General features: G+C 39.7%; 2 protein-coding genes across 3 annotated transcripts in view; one reads left to right on the top strand and one right to left on the bottom strand.

Annotated features, from left to right (window-relative positions):
- Cmss1 (cms1 ribosomal small subunit homolog) overlaps positions 1 to 22,626 on the top strand; it is a 280,080-nt gene that overhangs the window by 27,612 nt on the left and 229,842 nt on the right. The window lies entirely within an intron of this gene.
- Filip1l (filamin A interacting protein 1 like) overlaps positions 1 to 22,626 on the bottom strand; it is a 212,618-nt gene that overhangs the window by 5,019 nt on the left and 184,973 nt on the right. The window contains exon 1 of one of the 2 annotated variants that reach the window (XM_051191705.1): positions 16,671 to 16,786. The exons of the other annotated variant lie outside the window; for it this stretch is intronic. The gene's annotated coding sequence lies outside the window, so the exon portion shown is untranslated. Of the gene's footprint in view, positions 1 to 16,670; positions 16,787 to 22,626 lie in introns of those variants that run through there. 2 annotated transcript variants of the gene reach the window in all.

Below are 22,626 nucleotides of genomic sequence, written 5' to 3'. Positions count from 1 at the left end.
CATTATTGGAGAATACCTTCACAAAAACGCGCAAGGCTTTCCTCTCAGCTTTTTAAAAGAGCATATGCTGTCCCCTTTTCCTGAGAAGGGGGCAGGTTTTCTTGGAATATAAGAAAGGGAAGATTTTCTTTTTTAAGTGTAATTAAGGAGAGCCTTAAAATGGAATAACTGAATTCTGTCAGTATAGTAACAGGCAAAACAGTACTGAAAAACTTTGAGTTGTCTTTATTGTGTTCAGTGTTTTTGGCAGGAAGTATGGTGCATCTTTTTGAGCATGATACAAGTGTCATGCACCTTTTTCCTGGTTTTTATAAACCGACTGACATCTCCCTAAGCTTCAGTTCCAAGTGAAACATATAAAACTGATAACTGCAGTACAGATTCTAATTCTGTGGGTTTGGGGTGAGACTCACAATTTTCATTATAACAAGTTCCCAGATGACCCTGGTCTCCTGGCCTTGGACTTTATTATGTAATGTCAGAGTGCTAGCAGTGGGAGACTTGAGTCAGGAAGGTCAGGAGATACAGAACCTGTGCTGTCTCCCCAGGTTGAACTGCCTGTTGAGGCCAGCGTGCAGATCACATCCTGGCTGATCCAGACACACAGTGTCTATCAGTGAAACGCGCTGAATTGGAAACTGTGGAGCTAAAGGAAATATGTCACTTGTGATTGTTTGGAAACATTTACATATGTTATGTATGCATGCATGCATGTAATCATGCATGCATACATACACACAGTCATTTAACTTATTCTTTTAGCACCTACATTTTAAAAAAAAAAAAACTTAGTTTTAAACAGTTACAGAAGTAATCTCTGCCATTCACTCTAAAAGTTCCTATTTGCAAACTAGACAGTCAAATCATCCTTTGGGGGAGACAGTCTGATTTCTAAGGAATGACTGTGTAGAAATTTGTCCTAGGGTGTCTCCAGTGTCCCCAATGTCTCCAGTGCTGTTTCTTACGCTGCTGCCCCTGTGCTCTCTTGGGACTTTCTGTAGCAAGTTCTAGAGGAGTTCCGAGCCTAGGAAAATTCCCTTGGTAAGAGTTTGCCAAGCAAGAAGACTATTTTGAAAGGGTTGTAGGAAAGAGAGGGCTCATTGGATACTGCCAGCAGGTGGGATTCGGAGAGTATATATAGGAAATGTGAATGGAGGCATTGATTTCCTCCTCCCCAGGCAACTCTGCAAAGTTTGTGTACCCTTGAGGGTATATGTATCTCCATTTGAAGACTACTGACTTGGAGTACTCATGTCCATGCTCAAATACCGACATTACAGGATTACAGGAACATTCACTGAACCCTGTCCAATAAAAACAGGTTGTGGAAGCTGATTTTTATGACACAAATGTGAGGTAATTAAATCCAAACTGGCTTAAAGCAGTGTCTTATTACAGCTTTTCTTTAGAGTTTCTTTTATGGCTCAAAATTGTTTTAACTTACTGTGGTTTATCACTATTATTATGTGCAAAGCCAGTTACTTGCTTTTTCAGAAATATCACATCTGTCATCTTGAGTGTTTTTTGGTACCAACCATAATGCTGGCTTTTCAATATAAATTATACATTTGGAGGGTCCTTTCAGTTTTTATTTATACACATATATGTCACCATGGATCAACCTATATTTTTATCTCCTCGGTGTGACATGGTTAATGGTGTGTAGCATGTAATGCACACACAAAACAGCTGGTGCCCATGTAAATGTTGTATGACCAACCACACCCATAGAATTTATATATTATACTTCTCATCATGCTTGGCTTTGTATTATTATGTAAATAATCAACCCCACTAAAATATAACTTCTTAAGAATAGACATGAGAACAAAGGGTTCATTTTTGTTTTCTACAGTGGTTACTGAAAAGCCCTGTGGAAGGAACCAAGTGAGTGGGGTTTTTTTTTTTTTGTTTGTTTGTTTTTTTGTTTTTTTTTTTTGAATGAACGAATGAATAAAACAATGAACAGATATGCCATTCTATGGATTATGCCTCAGTTTTGTTCATTTTTTAAAGATGATTTTCTAGTGTTTAACATGGATGTGGTTTTAGGTATTTAAGGAAATGTGGCATGAGTCTTCCCCTCAGTGTTTTCTAAATATTTTATTGTATATCTAATAATTTTGGAGCCTATGATGACAGGGGTGACCTTCCTAATCTCTTGAAGAGGCTGAACTTTGAAATCTTTGCTGTAGAGGATATGCAGGAGAAATGTATGGAAAATGTCTTTCTCCAGAAAAGCTTAAGGTTTATGATATCATTCTGTTCTTCATGTTGTCACTTATCAGCCCTGGCTGCATTGTTGCTGCATGGTCTGCTTTGATGATTTCATCTTTAATATACTAATTTGTTTGCTGCCCATTATAAGAGATAGGTTCTCTGCCTTTAATTTGTTCTTCCGGTTCTTTGAACTAGCTACATACTGTTAATGTTTTGCTTGAAACAACTTTTTGAAATGAGGGCATCTAAATCATTGATTTTGCAGTTGACTAGGCTTGGTAGTTTTGTTTTTTGAGAAGATTCTTGTTCTGTAGCTCAGGCTGACTTTGAAGTCATCCCCTTGAGTGCTGGGAGTACAAATGTGTGCCACAAATGGGCCAAAGTTGCTTGTTGTTTAAAATGGGTTCAACGACTACAAGACATGAATTATCATTTCAGGTCTTTATAAGGTTAGTACAGTGAGCTTCTACTGTGTAAAAGGCACTGTTTATCTTTTTCTTAAAAACAAGCACACTTGCCTAGCCTGATCTGGTTATAATTTGTGTAGTACTTTATCAATGACCAAACAGATTGGTCAGAAGAGATCTATTTAGTCTTAGGGAAATAATGTAATGTGTGTGTTCTTATTACTCTATAGAGTCTACTTTAATACTTTTGCTGATTTGGCATGATGATCCATAAGCAGAATACTGCATATATTACATTGCTTATTGTATTTGTTTGTTTGTTTGAGACAGTTTCCCTGTATAGCCTCGACTGACATGGAACTCACTCTGTAGACCAGCCTGGTCTCAAACTCTGCCTGCCTCTGCCTCTCAGGCAGATTAAAGGCATGCCCCACCATCCACCTGCCTTTATTCATTTTTTGTGTGCTCTCCTGGCTATAGACTTTGATACTTTGGTTGAGTTACTTCCCACTTTATCTTTTAGTAATTCTTGTTTAATATGTTGTTTTAATTACTACATTGCTCTGATAACAAGTTCTAGCAATTTGAAGAATGATGCATGGAATTTGTTGGAAAGCTTTGCTTCCTCTTTTTAAGATAGTACTATAATTTATGTTTCTTGCTGTGCTCTTTGCCTCTTCAATGGGACTGTTCAGTCAGATTTTTAGGAGCATTCATAAAAATACTTAGGACCAGCCTTAATCTATGCTGCTTCCTTTTATTTATCGTACAAGTCAAAGGATTTTTCTTTTTCTCTTTTAATTACAGTTACAGCATACCATAGCTATAGTGTAATACTCAATTCATTTGACTTGGTCAGCAAGATCTAGAAGAATAGTCAGACACTTTTTTTTTTTTTTTTTTTTTTTTTTTGCATCTGCTAGCCAAGTATGACTGTACATCTGTGTCTGCTTTATGTCTTTGTTACCAAAGATCCTGTCATCATTGTTGAGATCATTTAGAGATACCATAAATGGGTCCAGATTCAGCAAGCTAGGTTACTATTTTCCTTCACCGTGAAGTAAGAATTAGAACATGAAGTGAAAGAGAAGAGGTTGTTCAGGGGTACAGATGACAAAAAGTGAGTTAGTACTCGTAATTTGGACCATCTTACTTAGTTCCCCGGTAGTCAGGGAAAGTAAAGCAACAAAGAGCTTGGGACATTTCATCAGATAAAGAGGATTCTGGGAAGACCGATGAGCAAGAACTGGTATGGATCAAATCCTGCTGTCTTAAAATTGAGAAAAGAACAAAGTAATGGATGGAAGGTCCCTTAAAGAAAAACTGCCAAAAAGTCAGACTCAATAAAAATAAAGACACAGGGCTGGTAAGAAGGCAGATACTAAAGAGACTATTTCATCTCAGAAGCCAACGTGGTACCTGTAGAATCTGGGCTAGCAATATTCCCCCAACCACTGTACCACGTGGCCATTTGTAACCCTTGGGCCGGACCTGGGAGAGGAAATGGGAACAGGGACAGAGGAATGCCTCACTGAGTTTATCAGTATGAGCCTGAATTGGGTGTCATTTGCTTCCGTGCTGTAGTATGGGAAGCTTTCTACTTAGAATATTTAGGGCAGTGATGCAGGCCTGCCCTGTATATAGCTCTGGTGTGGAGCCTTTGTCCAGCATGCCAGAAATATCCTAGCACTGCAATAAGAACAATGATATAAAACAAAAGACGTTTAAGTGCCACACATCTTGTGCCTCACCCATGTTTCTGTTCAAATTTTTCTTAGTAAGAAATTCCCAGATTTTTGTTTTGCTGTTTATATGTACAATTAGGGGAGGTGAGAGTAGCAAGAGGAAACTTAGAGAGACAATAAAAAACACAAAAGCATATTCTACTGAACTTGTATGGTGAGGGGTACAGGCTCACTTTTGCTCATTCCCCTCTGAATTGTGGTTCTCAGCTATTTGGAAAAGATTCCTCAGTTCAAAATAGTTTCCTTTTCCAGACTTTACATATTGATTGATACCAGGCTCGCTCCCTGCCTTTCCAGGTGAGTAGGACTAAGTTTCAGATAGATGTCTCCTTGAACTTTCTAGATCTGCTTGGGTCCACCACAGCCGTGCCAGGACTGCTCTGTACCTTTAGGGAAAAGCATTCATAGTTTCTGGGCAGTGAAGCTTTGGATTGTCATCTACTATTGTATTCTTGATAGTGCTGTACAGCCAGCAGAGCTCTAAATGTTGCCTGAGAATGATGTTCAGGTTTCTAAGACTGACTGCTCATCCTCCATATCACTTCCTGCCCTCCTTCTGGGCTTCTCTTTACACCTCTGTGACCTGTATTTTGTCCCTTCACATTTGCCGCCTTTTACTTAGGGCTAGTGTCCTTTCTTCTACCTGTCCCCCACTGTCCTTAGTAGTAGGTGGCAGTAAATAATGCAGGTAGCTAAGTGATAGGTAGCCTGTGCTCTGGACAGCCCTGAAGCATAATGGGGGAGAGGTAGAAAGTAGCCTGAGAAATTCAAGTCCCAGAGTTGGGTTTCTACTTCCTGGCTTTCTACTTCTATATAACTCAAGCAAGCAATTTTTACTCATCTTGCTGTCTTCATGTATAGAGTAGGGACAATACTGAAACTTCCCTTATAGTTGGGGATGTCTTGAAGATTAAGTAAAAATAGTGTTCACACAAAAGACCTTATTGCCTATCACAGCCAGTGTCTTATCATTAGAAGTCAGATAGGAGTATTAAGAGAGTAGAATTTAAATGTTCTCATCACAAAAATTTAGTATATGAGCTAATGGCTGGGTTATAGAGCATAAACATGTTTTTTCTTTTCAATTGAAAAACAGTCTTGTAATGAGTGGATGTATATTTTTGTACCAGGGGGAAAGTAGTGTGTGTACATGTATGTGTATATGTCTATATGTACATATATGTATATATTATATGTGGTGGCACAGTAGAGCTCCTCAGCCATATGGGCTGGCAGGAAGGAGGTTAGAAACCCCCGGGGGGGGGGGGAGCTGCAAGATACATTCTGCATAATCATTTTGCTTTGACCTATCTGTGCTCATTGTTAGCCATCCTGGTTGCCATTTTAGGTTAAGGTTTGGTTCATTGTTCAGCTTTTGCTCTACTGTCATTTTGGGTTGAGAAAGTGCTATGGGGCTCTCCTCTGTATGTTAGTAGCATCCATGGTCTGTACCAACTAATGAGAAATGTTTGCAGACATTAAAGGTGTTCTAGCACTGGGGATAGGGACAGAGAATTCTCTGGTTAAGAATTGCCATTTAGTGTGAGTTAATTAGTGGGAAAACTTTTGTAGAATGTTCTTGTAGTAGTAACCTCTGCCATTCACAACTCTTCTTTATTCGCTGCTCAATTGTGTTTGAGATCAGCCATTAGTTTTCATTTCTTTTTTTGTTCACAGATCTACTCCCCAGCTCTTCTCCCTTCTCAGAAGAAAAGGAATGTGCAATTTCCAGTGCAGAGCCAGCCAGCGTACCCATGGATGTCACTAACTGCCCTTCCCAAAGCCTGTCTGCTGCCTGACTCATACTGGCTCTTCCTCCTTGAATGTGAATGTGCACTTTTCTCTCTGAGTTAGGGGATAAGTATAGATAGGAGACACAGTATTTCCTCTCTATTGTGTGGAAATAATAGAAATGGTCAAGCAGTTGTTTTATATCACATACCATGCTCTTCCTGGAAACACAAAAGGCAGAATCATTGTCTTCATTTTATAAATGAGAGCTCACTCAGGCTCGGAAAAGCTAAGTAATTTGTTAGGGGTCCAGCTTGTAATCCACAAAGCCGGAATCCCAACATAATTGATGCTGTAATGCTGTTCTCATCACTAAGACAGATGTTCACATCTCTGTCACATTATCTTGTGCACCATCCTCACTGTGAATTTGTGGGCTGAAATATTGTTTGTCAAAGACAGAAAGTCACTACTATTAGCCATCCATTTTCCATTTTCTATGGTCTGATGGCTACATTCAGCCTTGGTCATGAGACATTAACAAATACTCCATCTTTGTAATGATATAGCAAGTTTAGTCATTCAGCATAAATTTGTGATTATTTTTGGATGGTTTTAAAAATTGTCACTTTGCCAATAATAACATCTCAGAATCCCTAGAGGAGGGGAATATGTCATAAATACCATTTCCATAGAACATTTCAAGTTCTTGGAAAATATTTTTAACAGCATTTTCTCATGTCCTCAGAATGTTTGTATTATTTTAGCTTGCTCATAATATTTGTGTGTCCTTCTCTTATTAAAAAAAAAAATCTGTATTTAGATGTTCTTTTGTATCTTAGATTGAGGAAGCAGAAATTAATTTTCTAGAAAAGCATTCTGATGTAGATATTAAATTTTTAAAGGTCTCATTGATTTTGTCCCACCCTCTTATAATCTCTGTAGACCTGGTTATTTTCATTCAGATATTGCAAGTATATAATTTGGAAGCTTAGTATAATTCCTTTGTCTTAGTGCTCATCTCTGTGGTTGGCTTTGTTTCTTTTAGTCTCTTTTTGATAAAGTTGTAAGGAGTATATTACTTTCCAGATGCTTTTGAGCACACCTCCAAAACCATAACTCCAATATTTTTAAGCCTCCTTCCTTCCTTCCTCCCTTCCCTCCCTCCCTCCCTCCCTCCCTCCTCCTTGCCTTCCTCTTTTTTCCTCTTTCCTCCCCCTCCTTTCTTCTTTTCCTCCTCCTCTCCCTTCCCTCTCTTCCTTCCATTTTTATTCTCCCTTCTTTTCTGGTCCCACCTTCCTCTCTTCCTATTCTCTACTTTGTCATTTCTCTTTCTAAAAGCCTTTGGATATTTGGTTTTGGAGGAGTCATGCCAGTGTGGATGAATTCAGTGGATTGAGGCAGTGGCTGACATGGTATGCTTGAGAAGCCAAACATTTCCAAACTTGAGAGAAATTCAGACTTGAGAAATTTGAAAACTACAACAGAGGTTTATTTACTGTGAGTTCTGAAATCACACAGTTTGGCACAGAAACTGAATAGATAAGAATACCAAGTGTGTAAAATGGGAAACATTTAATATTTAATTCTTAGAGAGGACTTTGGTTTTTTGTTTTTTTTTTGTTTGTTTTTTTGTTTGTTTCATTCTTCATTTTGACTGTACTAAATTGGGGAAATGGGGACACTTAATAGTGTGTATAGGTTAGAATAGTTGAAGAATGGGTTGTTGCTCTGTAGCCTGTTTTCTTGTTAAGCAGACAGATTACAGACCACAGCGGGCATCCTCCATCCTCCCTTGCCAAAGTTCTTAGCTCCTGAGGACATAAGGGTGGATGGATGACTTTGGAAAGCTGGGTTTTGAGGCCACATGTAAGTCTAATTACAGCAGTCAGGAAAGGTTTGTGCTTTCCCAGCATGACTTGGAACATAGTTGACTATTGTAGTCTTATTTTGTATGCCATTTTGCATTCATTTTAAAAAATTAAAACTTTGGTCATCAGAGCTTTAGTTTCTCCTTGACCAACAATCCAGAGCAATTTGGATTTCCGTTTTCTGCCTTTTCTGAGCCTTTAGCACACCCAATTGTGTAAGTATCGGGTTACAGTCTAAGCTCAGGCTCATGATGTGAATGTGTGTTGTGATTTAGGCACTTCCTTAAAGATGTCATTATCCAGCAATAGTTCTCCAACACACATGAGGACAGCTGACACCCCACTTCTCTTAGCTGATTCTAGCTTTGTATTTTTCCCTGAGCAAAATGTTAGCCATTTTAGTTATGGTTACCTCTGTAAGGAATGGTCTATTTACGACAAACTAAAGATAAGTTTCTAAGTGTATTTTATCTAATGTGTGAATATCTATCCCTAGTTTACATTAATTTTGAATTTTAAGAGCTGGAAAACTATTTCATGTTTTCATTAGTTAAAAAGCTACTTTCTGGAGGGAGAAATGTGAAATCAGAGTTTGTAAGCAGTCTGAAAAACCAATTTTAACAAGCCATATTCCCAATAGACAGGAAATGTTGGACCAGAATCTTCTCCTGACTTACTGCTGGGCCTTCTCTCACCTGCCTCCCACCTCCCCAGAAGCAGGAAGAAAGCAGTAGTTTTATGACTAAGATCTGGAAAGCTTTGGACAATCCTCAGACCTCAGTTCCACAAAATGAAAGCTTCTAGTAACCTTTAGAGATTTTTTTTTTTCCCTCTTCCTTTCCTGTTTAATGTATACAAGTTAGTATGTCAAGAGGTGGTCTGAGTCATCAAGCCTTAGTGGCTTGTAACTATATTCAGAACCTTACATGGAATTGCATGAGCTTCAGATTTTTATTTCTTTCTATAGAAAGTATTTGTTGTAGTCAAAGTTACAGGTGTAGTTAAAAGCATAGAAGTAAATCCTCATGTTCTGGCATTTAAAAAAAATGTCATGCCAAATTGAAAATATGTGAGACTGAGAAATTAGCACCCAAAGGAAAGGCACCTAGACTGTTAGCGTTGCATGTACCTGGGATAAGAGGCCTTTAGCCCAGGTTCTCATTTGTGTGCCTCTGAAGTGTGGTGGCAAAGCTTTCAAGATTAAACAGGTTCCAGGCTAGGTTTTAAGCCTTTTGTGTTACCTGCTCTCTTCCATACTTTAATAGTCCAGTAACCTGGGTCTTACACTTCAAATGATAGCAGCTTTAGGAAAGCTGTGGTTTTCTTCTTGGTGAGAGATTGCCTTCCAGTAGGGAACTCAGGGTTAATTAATCATGGAGTTAGGTTGAGGTCAGGTCAGAAAGGTAGATTTCTCTAGTAAGCCAAGTCCTTTACTTTATTGCTGGTGTCAGAGAACCTGATCTCATCTGGGCTGCATCCTACCATGCATTTTCTGAGACTTGAGGCCTGGATCTCAGCCTGGTGGAGCGAATAGTAAGCCCAGCAAAGGGAACATGATCCTTGTAGGACAACAGGCATAACTCAGTATAGACAGCGTCTACTGAACCTCTGCTCTGGGTACTGTGCCAGTTGCTTCCTCATCACATGTAATCATAATCCCTTCACCTTGAATACTTAATCTGTTAAATCGTCTTCCTGTCCATGGAAGTCCAGGTAGTTGTGAAGGCCAGCTAATGAGTTGACTAATCTTTCTCTCCTCTCTCTCTCTCTCTCTCTCTCTCTCTCTCTCTCTCTCTCTCTCTCTCTGTGTGTGTGTGTGTGTGTGTGTGTGTGTGTGTGAGAGAGAGGGGGGGGGACAGAGGTGGAGAGAGAGAATCTGGTTTTAAATTTCTATTTTTAAATTTTACTTTAGTCTCTTTTCAGTAGTAGAATTTCAGGGAATAGACAACATGTTTGGAGTGTTCTATTCAGAAATCCATTGATATTTACCTTTTTGTGAACAGTTCTTTCAGTTGTCTAACAGTGACTTCTATTTTACAGTCTTCACAGCCCTTAGTTTTATGAAATCTATTGAATGTTGTCTTGTACTGCTTTTGATTTGTTTTTAATATATTGTTTGCTCTTAAAGGATTGATACTTCTATACCCTTCACTTATGTTTGAATTCTATATACACAGGAAGGAACATTTTTGAACTATAAATCTCTTGGGACAAGTGGACTAAAAGTCTCAGAATTACCTCTTTTTAGATCGCTAGAGACAGAGTTTCTATCACTTCTCCCTTCACTGTGAGTGAGAAGCACTTGGAGGCAAAGTTAGATGAGATCCAGATAGGAGGAACTGATCAGAAAGCCTTATTACTACCTTTGATTCTTTGTATGTTCTACCTAGATTGTTTAATGAGACTTTAAGAAGAATCTTCCAGGGTATAATGTGGGAGAGATGAATGGAACCACAAATCCCTTGACAAAGTTGTTACCTCTATTTGGTAGGTAACATTTGGTAGGTTACATACTGTGTGTGACATACTCTATTTGATAGGTCCCCATACTGTTGTATAAACATGTGTGTACACACACACACACACATATATATATACATACATATATATGAATATATAAAATATGTATTTATAATATAATTACATATATAAATGTTTTTATATTTTTATAATACTTTCCATCTCCTTTGAGGATGATATACTACTTAAAAGTTGATTAATTGAGTTTATATTGATAGTAAATGAAACGATACTGTTTTTCAAAGATAATCTTCCCTTTAGCCAAAACTGATTCATTTCCCACAAATTCCAGGATGATTCACCTCTTCTGCTCTTTGCAATTAGCAGACTAGCAAGCTAAGGCTAAGTGACTGAGACATCTCTGCATTCCTTTGGGTTCAGCGAAACCAGGACATTTCCCATGTGCTCCTGGTTCTAGCAGTTCCTTCAAGTTTAACAGTTGAGACAGTCTGTCCAACTGCAGTGAATATTGTACATTCCTTTTATTATTTGCTCAAGAGATTTTGTTTTGATTTGCATTAAAACAATTTTAAAGGGAGGGTAAAAATGTAGTTCACCTTTAAACTTTTGTTCCCAGAGTAGTGGGCCATGGGACAACCATAAATCAGCAGCCTATCTTTAAGGACTGCCCTTGTCCCCAAGGCTGCTCTGTAAATGATTTGGAGCTCTTGTAGGGCTAATGTCCTTATGTTAGTCTGGCCCGAATTTTCTTCAGCTGATGTGTGTGTGATAACAAGATCAATACCTTGGGTTTTATATACATTCCCTACTTGAGCAGAATTCCTAAAGGACTATTGCCCACTATTCAGTCTTTCCCCAAATACTGAGATATGTGGAGTAGATGGCATTGTCCCTTTTAGGAGGTTTGGGGAAATCAAAGTTACAAGAGACTGGCCTAGTGAATGAATGACAGAGCCTATCGTTCTTACTTTTTACTTTCCCCATTGAGAGAATACTGTTGGTCTGTGCCAGTGATGTACTAGTAAGCAAGCTTAGCAATTAGCTATATTCTGTTGTTTAATATGTTGGTGGGTAGGAAGCAGTTGAGGTAGAGTCTCTACCAGGCTGACCTTGAACCAGTTCTCTAACCAAGGATGGCCTTGAATTCCTGACTGTCTTATCCTATCTCCCCAAAGTATGCACCTACTACGCCAGGCTATATTTAATAATGACAAAAAAAAACATTCCCATATTAATCTCTATGATCTACGGTGTTTCACTTAGTTTATTGAAAAGCAGAGATGGAACCAAGAACCACTGTAGCCTCTGTGTAAGAGGCACTGATGGTCCTATTCTTTGTCATCAGTCCAAAGTCAGGTTGGTGACAGGGTATGGTATGTGGTCAACTCCCTTCCTGTACATGCCAGTCTATTTTATTCTTTGCATAGTTTGTTTGCTGTTGCTGAAAGACCTACACTAGAGTCAGAGCTGGCAATGGAGATGCCTAACTTTGGAATTAGAAAAATACCTCTCATGGAAATTTAGATATAGAAGGTACACAGAAACTTGGGAGTCAGAATCCAAAGGAAAGATTGTCTGCTCCTTCGTAGGTCCTTGGAGGGTGAGTTATTTGACCTCGTGCTTGCATCTTCCAGGCCCTGAGCTGAGGCATAGAGATTAGAAATGGAGAGGAATCCATTCTTCATTAAGGACAAAGCCACCTTACTGTGCTGTGCTCCTTCGTGCCCTACAGCAATTCACCTGGTGCTCAGTCACCAGGGAGTTAACGGAGATAGGAAAAGATGGGCTGAGAGCTGAGAAGCATCTGACTCAGTCTGTGTACACAATATACCTGGGAGAGCAAGTTCAAAGCAGATTCACTGCCTTGACTTTATCTGACTCTTATTTGTTTTCAGTCCTTTTTATTTGTAAGTCAGTTCTGGGGTTAATTCAAGTAGTGGCAAAGATTTGTTTGGGACTGGTGATGAAAATGTAGAAGGGCCCTCCTCAGCCCAAAGCAGCTCCTGGGTTGTAGATCATTTACTCACTCATACATTTATTTAATTTAACATCCTTGTCCTAATGACACACCCACTAACGACAGCTAGATACTTTCCTGGATGCTAGGGAGAAAGCTGGTTCTAAAATCCACACTGAAGTACTTTATAATCCCAGATACAGACAATAAACTAGTTAATGTATGATAAAAGATAGAACGTCACAATGAATGTGTGAGGGTAAAGGAAGCAAGGTATCACCAGTTACTAAGAGCCTACAAAGATAAGGGCAGAGTGTTTTGAAAGTACCAAGTCTCTGATTTTCAAAAGAGGGCTTCTTGATAGCTAAGGAGGTTGACGGAGTAGAAAGTGTTTGGTACTAACAAAGTCAACCATAGTATTAGTTCAAAATGATGTCAGCACACACTCTTTCCACAGCAACTCTCACATTCAAATAAAGGGTGAGCCTTGCCATCCAGATGGCCTGACTAAGTTGTACTTATTTCACCTCACTCCTCTCTCTTTGTTCTCATTACTTATTAATGAAAGCACACCCACCTATTTTGTTAATGTCTAAATTGCCACATACAGTACCAAGGCTACTTTTGAGATCTGTGTGCTTGTTTCTTGAGCACCAATTAAAGGAGAAACCAATAGTGGGCTACAGTCCAAGAGTGGCGGAGTCTTACCTTTGCTCAGCATTGCTGGTGCAGGGCGCACTGAATGTCAGGCATCTGGATCAGAGGACCAATGCCACTTGCAGCTATGAAGTTCTGCTGGCATCCTTTGCTGTGTTAGCTGGCAGTGTGCACATACACACGCTTGAGGTATCCCATCGCTCATTTAGAATTTACAGAGACCTGTTGTCTTAAATGCATATCTGTCCAGTTGAATGTTTGCTATTCTGATATAATATATTCTGTCTCTTGCTGATAACTGGTCTTTGGACTAGACTAACTAATTGCAAACAGAAAGAAATTGGGTATGTGTGTCTGCACTTGTCTGTCCCAGTGATCACTTACCTATCTGTTCTACCTCTTCTCTTGTGCAAACATTCCTTAACTTTGTCATCATAAAATAATTGTAACCTTAAAGACTTAGACTTATTTGGGACCACTTGAGCATAGGCATGTGAGGGAGGTTAGACTAGAACAAGAACACTGCTAATATATCCTTTACTGTTCTTGAACTCAGAATTGCAACTGCTGGGACCTGATCTTAATGTGCTGAAACATTTCACACAATCATGAAGAGGGAGGTTTTGTCTCTGGCTAACAAGGAGTTTGCTTGGCAACCCCCCCTTAGCATTGTTTGCCCAGCTTTCCCAGTCAGAGGCACTGCTAATGCAGATTAATAAGGGAAAGAGAATCTCAATTCTTAATGAAAAAGACGGAAGTGGAAGTGTTTACAACAATGTTGGTGATGATCTGTCAGTAATCACTTAACCTCATAGATTCAAGACAAATGGCAATCATCTCACTATAGTCTTTGCAGTATACATCACAATTAAATCATTAAGTTGGTGGCTCAGAAATACTGCAGTGATGGCAGAAGCAGCCATAGGAATGCTGCTTTGAACATCTGTGATGCTGGCTGCAGATGCAATCTTCTTTACAGATTATTTAAACAAAACTCAGAAACTAAGCAATCAGTTGAAAGTGAAGTGAAATTCATAGCCCGCCATAAATTATGTAAACTTAGGATAACTTGAAATTAAAGATATGCCCAAGAGGATAAGGTGTAGAGCATCTTAGGTTTTTCAAAGGTAATGATTGGCTGTATGAACAAATGGTACCTTTCAGGCCTGAGGGAGACTGAGACCTCAGTGCTTTCTATTCTGATTAGTATTCCACAGTATGCAGTCTCTTCTCTGTTCCTTTCCTCTTTCTCTTTGTTTTAAGCAAGAGGATCTAAGATTTTTCCTACTAGCAGTGGAAATTTATTCTTCCCTAATTCTCACTTTAGACTTCAAAATCTGTTTATTTATGGGGGGGGTTGTTTGTTTGTTTGTTTTGTTTGTTTGTTTTTGAGGGTACAGAACAGAGAATCTTAAATGAAATCACACTGAGTCAGTCTCTCTCTGTCTCAGTGTGTGTGTGAGAGAGAGAGAGAGAGAAAGAAAGAGAGGTGTTAAATTTCCTATCAACTATTGCAAGAATACTGGAAAATGAAGACAAACATTTGATTCATGTTTTCATGTTGGCAATTATTACAGTCTATCAACAGCATTAGGAAAATACAACAGAAATCCAGTAACAGTTAAGGTTGATTGCCATAATAGGGGAAATGAACTTACTGAGTCTGAGACTGAAGTGTACTTTATTTGAACATTGTCCTCAAAACTGGGAAATGCTCACCTAGACAGTCCACTTTGAGATAGTATATCCATGAGAAATTTGGTTTAACTTTCAGTTTTAAGAGAGTTCTTAGTAAGTTCTTTCAGACATACTTAAAAGTTAGTATGCATGAAAAGTGTAATATTAGAAAGTATGTTATTGAAATGTTTTTAAAATTGATGTTTGTATACCTAAAAACAAAGGCAAACTCTTTGAAACACAGATATAAGGGCTTTGACAGGGGTTATGATTTTCAACAGTTGAGCTGTAGATTATGGTAATTGGTGGTTTCTGTTCCCCTCCTCTACTACTTTAGAAAATGCAAATTCTCCTCTTCCCCAAGACAGGGAATTTTCAGCTTCCAATCACTGTGTATAAAAACAAACAAACAAACAAAAACCCTTCCTATCTTCTATTCCATTCTGAACATCTTCACGTGACCTAGCTGCTGGTCCCTCTTCATGATGAGAGACTTCCCTGGGATTGAAGTAATAGTTTGGAGGAATCTTACTTCTTAGTACTAACTTGGAGTTTATTTAGCTTATCTTCAGACCTGATGACATGTAATTTTTCTTCAGAATAGAAAAACCAGCCTTTTACTTCTCTAAATGAAATTATCACAAATCAAAAAACCTCAAAGGCAGCAAAATAGTGTGTCATATACTTTATAAAGTCAACTACAAAAATTACTAAGACACCTCAATTTTGTTCACATTAAAAATACTGTTCCAATATTAAAACTCATCTAACTTCCCCCCTCACTGACAAATGTAAATAAAATATACATTTGTACCTCTAAATGATTGTACGTTTCTGCTAAACATTCTAACAGTAGCTTATCTGGTCTTTCCAAAGCCAACTATTAAAGCATTTTCAGCCATTCGCAGTAAGTCAATATAAATGGTAGCCCATGGAGTTTAAGCTTTAATTGTGCAAAGTTGGAAAACAGAGGCTATTTAAAAGGGGAAATGATCCTTTCGGTTCCTGAAGTTTTGTTTTACACTGTGTGTTCCGATAAAGGTGGAGAAGTCATTTCCCATCTCCTCTTCTAGTGTGCTAAACTTGACATTTAAAAAATTCCTCTGCTGATCTTTATTTTGAAAGGTAAAATATGAAGCGTTTCACTCTCTGCCAAATGTTCATTTCTACTGTAAATCTTTACTAACAGCAATCCCCTTTCAGGTTTAGATGTAATCGTGGTTAAAAGTGCCAGCAATTAAGATTTTGTAGATGCTACCTTCAAACTTAGGTTTTAAAATATATACTATCTAAAATATTAATGTACAGAGGATATCTTCATGTTTTAAATGCAGATTGCCCTCCACAAAGTAGAGTTGAAGTAGAAAGAAGTAGAAACGGAACAACTTCCTGGTACAGATTGACATGCATTTAAGTCAGAATGGTTAAAAGATTTGTTTGTATCATCAAAAAGTTATTTTAAAGGTTAATTTCATCCCACTTCCAACTGTATTTCCGTTTTTAAAAATGTTTTTTGTGTTAAGATTTCTAAGGAAAAAGAAAAGGCTGGCGCTAACAAATCCAATCCCATGTGGCAGGATTTCGCACTCTGCTCTTGTAAGAGCTGGAAGAGTTGAAGTCCTGAGGTGATGAGATACTGGAGTAGAGCTGTTACAATGAAGTTCCCAGCCCTTTATGGGATCCATACCCCTCACCTCCCATCCGAAACTTAAGTGGCATGTCTTCTCCCTGCCGGCGAAAACTTTCAAGTTCGTGAATTGGAAAAGGGCTTGAAGCTGCCAGGCGCCAAGTGCGCTTGGCGAAACCTGCCCGCCGCTCCGCAGCTGAGCCGGTGCGGAGCGCGGCGCACACACTTGCCCCTGGCCGGGGGCGGGGACCGTGCGGGAGCCGAAGCGGCGGTTCCCTCTCCCTCTCTCGGGCTTACCTGACCTGCGGGCGCCGGGCCGGGCCGGGCGGGGCGGCGAGCCGGGCCGCGGTTGCGCTGCGAGCGGCTGTGCGCGCTCCGGGAGCCTCCCGAACAATGCGAGCGGGCGGCCGAGCGCGCCCGGCCTAGGGGCGTTACGTCACCGCTCAGCCTTATAAGGCGCGCGGCATGTGCTGCGGGGCGGGCGGGTGGGCGGCGGGGCCGTGACAGCCCGGACCCTCAGCCTCAGACACCGGCGGGGTCTGCACAGTCGCCCCCGGTGCGGGGAGGGGCGGGCGGTGGGCAAGACCCGTGCCCTCCTACCAGGCTGCCCAAGGCCTGGGGGGGGGGGGTCAAGGTCGAGCCTCCTACTGGGTCTCCCAGCTAAAGTTGCTGCTTTAAATTCTTCAATACACATCCTGGCTCTTGTGTAAACTTTTGTAAATACATTGTGTTCCTTTTGTTTGGGGGTTTCTGCAGGAGGCAGGAGATGCACTGGAGAAGTCCGGTTTTTTATTTTTTTGGCATGTAGACTTCAAGCCTCTTTTCTCTTTGTAGAGAGTAGGGGTCCTCAGAGGATAGTATTTTATTTCCTGATGATGTAACTACAAAACAATTCTTCAAGTGATGGGAAGGCCAGATGAAATCTTATTTTCCTGTGTGTTTACTGAAAGAACCTCCTTCTCATTTCTGCATGCCCCTGTCTTAACGAAAGCAGTTCAAACTAATAAAGATATTTTGGCAGGGAAAATATTTTTAAAGAAATTAAATGTTTTGTGCTGAACTTGCAGGACAATGTATAAAAATAGAACTTCAGAACCATTTTAATCTGTCTGTTCTACCGACCAAATAAGCCAAAAACTTAAAGACACAAGAAGGAAAACATTGGCCAAATACGACTGGATTAAATCTGTTACCCACTAATGTGGGACAGATTTCCTTGTATAGAAATCTTCCTCCTTGTAAGTCAGAGCTGACCTCCTAATTACCTTGAACATCAGTAAGAAGTCCTATCCCAAATCTATGAATCTGCAAAAGAAATTAAAGATGTGGCAGCCTTATTTGCAGGCTTCAGATGAGTAGTTTTAGTAGCTGAGTCTATTTTAAACCCCTTTTTAAATCACATTAAAATAGGATTGCTTCCTATTATGATGTACATGTCTGTAGAGATATTGTTCCCATATGTTTGTCAAGAAGGAATAATGAAAATGGTGTGTGTTTTTTTCTTTCAAGGAGAGGGTGGTGCAAGAGAGAATGCCTGCAGAATATCCAGTTAGTGATGTTGGGGGCAGCCCCCCCCCCCCCAGAGAGCATGGGTTTCACCAAAAAAAATGAGTCTCTTACTGAGACAGCCAAGCTACCTTTCATACAGCCATTTAAAGACAAGTCAGTGAACGTATCCTTCAAGTGAATTTAAAACTCGTGTTTGAATTTAATACTTGCTTTGTAATCTTGTCTTGATACTGGATGTTGGTGTGTTTTGCTTCTTTTTAGTTTCTGTAGGTAGGTGCCTCTACATATTAATTGTACCCATTGAGATGGTCGGGCCTTTTCTATTTTAAATGAGATAAAGTGACTGATGAAAGGCACATGAAATATGGATTTACAGCATAAAATAACTTTTATCCAGAAGTGAGCAGTTCATAGCTTGCTGAGCTTTCCTCCTTTTAATGAAAAATTTCCCAAGAGTTGATGCTATTTCCTCCTCACGGTTTTCCACTCATGTTTCTCATGCATTTTCATTCTTTCGACTCCCTATGTCCCCTAGTGAAATTACTCCTCTTCCTCTGTAGTTATATTCTGAACATGGAGGAACTGGACAGATAACGGACTTGTCTGTGGTTCTGAAGCAAGACAAAAAGAGAAGTAAGGCTTGTATGCCTTACTTGGTGCCCTCTTGCTCTTTGAGGCACTTGTCTCTGGCCACTATGATTCAGCTTTCCAACTAAGGTCATGGTATGTAAGCACTATCTTCAGTAACCAATAGTAACCCTTGTTTATTGAGCTTTTACATCATGCCAGTGGCCATCCTTTGAGTTTTACATGCATGCCATTATTTAATGTTCACAACACATTTTGAGATAGAATTATCCATACTTTTCAGATGAAAAAGCACATTCAGACTGGAGTCCTTGACCAAGGCTGCATAGTAATGCAAGTTACGGTGCAAGGACTTAAGCAATTTTTTACGTAATCTTGTTCTCAATTCTTTAGAGGTTTGCTAAGTGGTGTCTGACATTAGCAAGGGACTACTGTGATTTACTTGAGATATTTGCAACTGTCTTTTACAGACTAAGCGATGAACTAGGGAAGCCAAGGCTCACCATAACACATTTTACTCCAGTGCTACCCTAACTGTGCATTAAATAATTGTGGGTGATACTCACATTGGAGACATCATGGATTTGTATGTGCCCCAGGACAGTTTTATAGGAGGTGGCAGCAACATGCACACTCCAATAAAATTAGAGAACCAGAGTGATACTCTTACAGGTCAAAGTCAAGCTTTGTGAAAAATAGTCTCTGTCAGACACAAGTACCACCTGTATTGTATCTGCAAACTCCAGTCAGTCACTGTGGTTCCTTATTGGCGCTCATGCCCTCATTAGTAGATTTTTTTTTTCTGTTTCTTCCCCTCTTCCTAGGGTATTTCATTTTGAACTGTAGGTTTTGCTGCCTTCTTACATATACTCATTATGAAAATAGTTGAGATAGGACGACTGCACTTTAAAATTGGCTAAGAAAAAGTTTCACTTTCTTGTCTAGTTCTAGCCAGTCATCATATGCTCCTCTTCATTCTATCATTATGAGTTTCCTATAAATAAACAAGGCAACACATTAAGGTAAGGCCCCCTCTACAATTAGTAATCTGCATTTGCAATCTAAATAAGCAATTGGTCTAAGGTGTTGTTTAGCAAAGAAGAGCTTTCCTGCAGAGTTAATTACTTTCTAATATAGGAAAAGCAGTTTTTAGATAACAAGGCTGGAGACCAGGAAGGATTAAATAAATTTAACCATGGAAGATTAGCCGTTTTTATACAGTTACTGCCCTTTCAGTGCTCCCCACAACCTGAAAAAGAGTGCATGCCTCCCCTTCTCTACCTTCAGGCAGTCATGTCTGCACCTGAAGCTACGCCCAACGGAGTAGGCGGGATGCTACCACAATTCCCCCTTTTAGTCTAAAGAAGAAGATTTAAGCCTGATGTAAAACTGTATACAATGACGGCAAATGTCAAGTATATTCCAGGAAAAGGAATGGTAAAATAATAAAATAAAAAAGATTAGCCTGTTTTAATTAATTTTCTCTCCTGAGACATGTGGCTCAGTGTCAAACTTGTGTAGCTGAGAATGATTGGGCTGGCTGATCTGGTACCAGTCCCTGCCTAGGGTCACACACGTGCACCGCTTTGCCAGGCTTATGCCTCCTGCAGGCTAGGGAAGCACTTTACCACCTGAGCTGCGTTAGCAGCCTTCATTGTACTTCTTAGTCAGAAATAGTTGTCCATGGCTTAATTTCACGTGGCTCCAGCTAATGAAGGTTATTATGTCATTAACAAAGCCAATCTCATTCTATTTAATACAACTGTTGTGTGCTGTTAAGTACGCCAAGCCAACTCCTCTTCGTGAGGTGACAGGTGTTATTTCTTAGATAATATTTCTCCTTACCTGTTTCTTCTTTGACATCAAATAATGATTAGCTGAACCTGTTTCAAATGCCCACAGCTTTCAGCGATAATTCTTTATCCTAAATGGGTTAGTATATCTTGCTACCTATGAGCTGTGTCCCAAACTACTAGGTAGTAGCCATATCTCTGGATATAATGCCTTTCTTTCTTTGCTCCTGATAGAAATACATTACTCTCTCTTTACTATGGGAAATAATACATGGGGATAATAACTGGGAATAATACATGGGAAAACACTACCCTCTCTTAACTCTGACTTTGTTAACATTGAAATAACCCTGAAGCCTTAAAATGTCTAACTATAGTGTATTGGTGTACTTCTTCTATTTTATCATTATTTATTGTTGTTAATTTCTTGCTAAACCTAATTTGTAAATTAAAATTTATCAAATATATGTGTCCATAAGAAAAACATTTATGCAAAGTTTAGTATTGTCCCACTATTCTTAACTTCAGGCATATGCAGAACATCTTGGAACTTAACTCCCAAAGATCAGGAAGGATGGTTGTTAGGAACAAAGGAAAGCAGTAAATTTCATGAAGCACTTGGTTCAGATTGGTAACTTGAACAGAGTAGGGGCAGATTTGGATGGTTCAGGGAGGTAAAGCCATGGTTTGAAAGAAAATGGCTCTCAAAGAGAGTGGAACTATTTGGAGATGTGGCCTTGGTGGAGTAGGTGTGGTCTGGTTAGAGGAAATGTGTCACTGTGGGGGTGGGCTCTGAGGTCACATATGCTCAAGATACCATCCAGTGCCTCAGACTTCTAACTGTTGCCTGTGAGTCAACCTCCTCCTAGTCAACCATGCCTAGAGGCCTGCATGCTGCCTTGCTTCTCACCATGATAATAATGGACTAAACCTCTAAACTGTAAGCAAGCCACCGCAATTTAATGTTTTCCTTCATAAGAGTTACCATGGTCAGTGGTTTCTCTTCATAGCCTGCATTGTTTTTGGTTAATGTTGGATTGGCAGCAGTACAGTCCTCAGTGCCAGTGTATTCGCATGAAGCCTTTAAGCAAAGCAGCTTTGCCCCTGAGTACCAAGAAACTGCCATGGATCTGGGCAATGGTGCAAGTCACCCTTGCTCTGACCCAGAAAGGTGAGGGACTCAGCATTGTACAGCAATGTAGACTTCCTTTCACTCATCTTTCTGTTCTCTGGGTGACATCTGCCCAGATTGATGATACAGATACATCCCACCCCCGTACTACTTATTTAGGGCATCAGTTACCATACTCAAAGAGCCTAATGGCGAAAGTTAGCAGATTGAACCTGGATGGATGGGTGGGTGGGTGGATAGGTAGGTAGGTAGGTAGGTAGGTAGATAGGTAGATAGATAGACAGACAGACAGACCGGCAGACAGACAGACAGACAGACCGGCAGACAGACCGATCACGGTGACCCTAGATAAACATATAGGCCCTCTCACTCTTATGTACAGCCTGTATCAGGGGGTATCCTTACTGCTTACAGTTTCTATAAGCCCCTTGACTATTTCTACTCATACTTCAACTGACTTTGATTAGAACAGCAGCTGATACCCTCGGAAGCTGGTAAGACTGAGAGTAGCAAGAGCGAGGCCAAGAGACGAGAAGGGCTTTATTAGGGGGTGCTGGTTTGGGGGGTGGGGTAAAACTAATTTTAAGTAGTTCGTTTTTGCTTTCATTTTAAGATAATAGATATCTTCATAATTTGAAAAAGAAGTGAAGGAAATTTACATGCATTTCTGCCAGATGAATAGTGCCAAATATTTTTTAATAACTGAATCTTCATACTGTGTCATATGTGTGCATGTGAGTGTTATGTGTCTTCCTAAATAAATTTATACATTCTAATCATGTTGGTTGCTTTTCTGTAGACATTGGGTCACTTAAAGCATATATATGTACATATTCTTAATAGAATGGTCACAAAACCAGCTGCTTCCTGCTATCCCCTAACATTGCATGGCTTCACTCTTCACTGAATGAAGGGAGGATCTTGTGTGGAACAGAGATTGCTTGTTCTCTTTCCCGTGTAATTCTGTGAGATAGATGTAGTGTTCTCATGAGCAGGCATGCCAAGTAGGTGAACAGAGTGGCTTGGAGAGAATGAAGAGGCATAAACACAGTGTCACCATTGCATGGGAAGCAGGAAAAGCCTGCTATTTAGGTCCAATCCATTTGCTTATTTATTCTGACAAACATTTTGTGTTTCCTTGGCAACTAATAATAGTTTTGAGAAGTCGTTGGACTCACAAGTATTACTGTAGGAGTGAAACACACTGGAATCACAGAAATTATAGACGGAA

The sequence above is a fragment of the Phodopus roborovskii genome, unplaced genomic scaffold (genome assembly GCF_943737965.1).
Source record: "Phodopus roborovskii unplaced genomic scaffold, PHOROB, whole genome shotgun sequence".
NCBI classification, from domain to species: domain Eukaryota; kingdom Metazoa; phylum Chordata; class Mammalia; order Rodentia; family Cricetidae; genus Phodopus; species Phodopus roborovskii.
Note: the sequence above shows the minus strand (reverse complement) of the source record. Positions and strands in the feature narration are given on the sequence as shown.